The sequence below is a fragment of the Plectropomus leopardus genome, unplaced genomic scaffold (genome assembly GCF_008729295.1).
Source record: "Plectropomus leopardus isolate mb unplaced genomic scaffold, YSFRI_Pleo_2.0 unplaced_scaffold28426, whole genome shotgun sequence".
Taxonomy (NCBI): Eukaryota; Metazoa; Chordata; class Actinopteri; order Perciformes; family Serranidae; genus Plectropomus; species Plectropomus leopardus.
The window spans coordinates 1-2,982 of NW_024630964.1; the positions used below are offsets into that span (position 1 = coordinate 1).

Genomic DNA, 2,982 nt, shown 5'->3' on the forward strand with positions numbered 1-2,982 from the left:
TATATAAAAAACATAGGTGGAAAAAGCAAATTTCTATTATTCACGGTGAAGGGAGGGTTTTTGCTTTTTCCACCAGTCACTTAGGGATGCTCAAGGAGAAATATTTGTAGCTCCAGGGAGGGTCATGATATTCAAAAAGAAAAAAAAGATATTACTCAATCACCCCCATGCTCTGAAAAATAAAGTACAGTCCCTAAGTGTTTACAGAAGATGTAATTGGTTCAATCACAGAGTGCTTTTCCTTCTCCTGTTTAAGAAGTCTGGAAAGATCAGAGAATTCACCATGTTTCAAGGATAAGCGGCAAAAAATGTAAGGATAGATTTTTTTAAAAAAACTGCAGGAATAACATAAGTAGCTCGCATGAACTTCCTCCTCCCTGTTGGATTCAGTCTCTAGTTGGATTGTTGAGCAAAATAAACTGTGAACTGGCGGTAGTGATGAACTCTAAACACTTCATCACTTTAGGATCTGTTTTATCGGCTAATGTGCTTTGTAGACAATTGTTCTTTTGTTATTATAAGATGTATTTTTAACGGAAAAAATGACAAAATTTCACATTTAACGACGACTAGCACCAACTCTTTGTTCTGTGACGCTTCCTGTGCGAATACGGAAGTAGCAGGATGGTAATCCTCTCGTTTTGTGGTTACTCCCTGTGGGCGAACGGCGCATGCGCGTTGTTTTTAATCTTATTATTTTATTCTCTTTCGACTGTATTGCCATGTGTTACGCTGTTAGGCGTCTTTTTATTTATTTCTCTCTTTTTGTTCTTATTTTTCCCAATTCAGGGGCCGCAAAAACTCTCTAAAGTGCGGTCTGGCACCGTGCGCAACCCTGCCGCTACCCATCATGCACCGCGCGCCATGTTTAGATATTCGTTACATTTATAATTTAGTTTGAAGCATCTTTTATTCAAACAAATCTCTTTGATCGTATATTCTCATAAGTAGTTTATGCATATGTTGTGAAAAGTTGTAGGAAAAAAATTACACCGTCACTGTAAGGCGTATGTCGGAAAATGACTACACTAGTAGTACTTTGTAAAGGTAGTACACTCATGTTTCTCTTCAGATCATATAAATCTTTCGCCTTTTACTAAAGATTTCCGTGGAGAGGAACACTATGAGTTCAAACTAATTTTTTGATGCCCTGCCTCGTGCGGGGCTTCCCATCCTTGTGGCAATATAAATGTACATCTACACAGTAGGAAGAAGTACTACACAAATTGAACTTAGCAAATATTGAAGTGTTTATAGTAGATAACTACTACGAAAAAACTGCAATAATGGCTTTTATTTCTCACAACTTTAACAAAAATATGTAGAAAATACGTCACGCGAACAAGACCACAAACACGAGATCACAGATTTACGTCCTACCGAGAACATAATCCGTCCAAGCAGGATTTATTGGGTAGTTTTTATGCTAAATTTTGAAATTAATTTCTTTGACCTTTATCAATATTTATTTATTATTTCATTTCGGTCCCTTATTCAAATAATTATTGTTTAAAAAAAAGTTTTTTACAAAGTGGTGAAGATATTTGCAGTCAGATACTTTTTTAACCTAGATTTATACATGTATTATTCCAGATTGTATTTGAGTTGAAAATCCAGCAGAGGGCGACACATGTGCTAAACATGATGCAACAGTCAGCTGACTGACTAATAAATATAAAAACAAATCATTAAAATTAACTCACAGTCATAGTATTATCATGTCTTATTCATCTTTAAATGTATTCTTTTGTTCTCAATCTATCGTATATTCTCATAAATAGATTATATATGGGTGGTGAAAATGTACGAAAAGTTGTAGCGCGCTGACACCGTCACTGTAAGGCGTATGTCGGAAAATGACTACAGTAGTAATACTCGGTGAAGGTAGTACACTCATGTTTCTCTTCAGATCGTATAAATCTTTCGCCTTTTACTAAAGATTTCCGTGGAGAGGAACATTATGAGTTCAAACTAATTTTTTGATGCCCTGTCTCGTGCGGGGCTTTCTATCTTTGTGGAAAAATAAAAATATGTCTTCTGAAGTAGTAAGTAATATTATATAAATTGTGCTTTGCAATTATTGTAGTACTAGAGCAAAATCCTTTGCAAAATTTTGAAATGAATTTCTTTGACTTTAATCATTATTTATTTATTATGTTTTATTATGGCCCCATATTCAAAAAAATCATTGTAAAAAAAAAAATCTTTTAAAAAGTGTTGAAGATATTTGCAATTAGAAACCCTTTTTAACCTACATTTATATATGTATTATTCCAGATTGTATTTGAGTTGAAAATCCAGCAGAGGGCGACAAATGTGCTAAACATGATGCAACAGTCCTCAGCTGATAGCAGTAATAAATACAAAAAACAATAATTCAAATTATTTCACAATCATAGTATTATCATGTATTAGTCACATTTAAATTCTTGTGTGCCCATCATGTGCTTAAAGTAGATACAAATAATCACTGTATATCTGCTTTAATGTCAACATGCATTTATGTAACTTTTTTATGTAACCTTTTTTATTATTATTATTTTAAAAAGTTACAATTTTAGCATAACTATGTTGTAATGTCAAATTGAATCACCACTTCGCCACTCTTTCCAGTCCACTCCCTACCAGTGACAACACACAAATATCAAGAATATGTTGGGAAGTATAGTTAAAGTCAGACTTCCCATTTCTTGTGGCTTTCGTGCTCTAATGTATCACCAGTCGCCTGTTTCAGTAGAGAAACACACACTTACACAGAACAGGAAACAAGAGCGAGGCGAGCCGAGGCGATACATGTAGGCTGCAGTTTGAGCTCTACCTCTCCGGCTCTTTAGATACAAAACTGCTTCAAGGTTGTTTGCGAGACGACCAGTGACGGGGAATTTTTGGACACAAAATCAGGCAAGTAGACAAATTATTATCCCACTTTGTAGCCACGAGGTATGCAACTCCAGGATTTGATTTCTTTCTTTTTTTTGCCTG

The 2,982-nt window shown here is 34.9% G+C and overlaps 2 non-coding genes across 2 annotated transcripts; both read left to right on the forward strand.

Moving 5' to 3' along the window:
- Window positions 1–1,052: 1,052 nt before the first annotated feature.
- LOC121938088 lies at window positions 1,053–1,167 on the forward strand. Its single transcript, XR_006105243.1, has one exon. It is a non-coding gene; the product is annotated as a U5 spliceosomal RNA (small nuclear RNA).
- A 722-nt stretch (window positions 1,168–1,889) lies between these two features.
- On the forward strand, window positions 1,890–2,004 carry LOC121938087. The gene has a single exon (XR_006105242.1). It is a non-coding gene; the product is annotated as a U5 spliceosomal RNA (small nuclear RNA).
- Window positions 2,005–2,982: the final 978 nt, after the last annotated feature.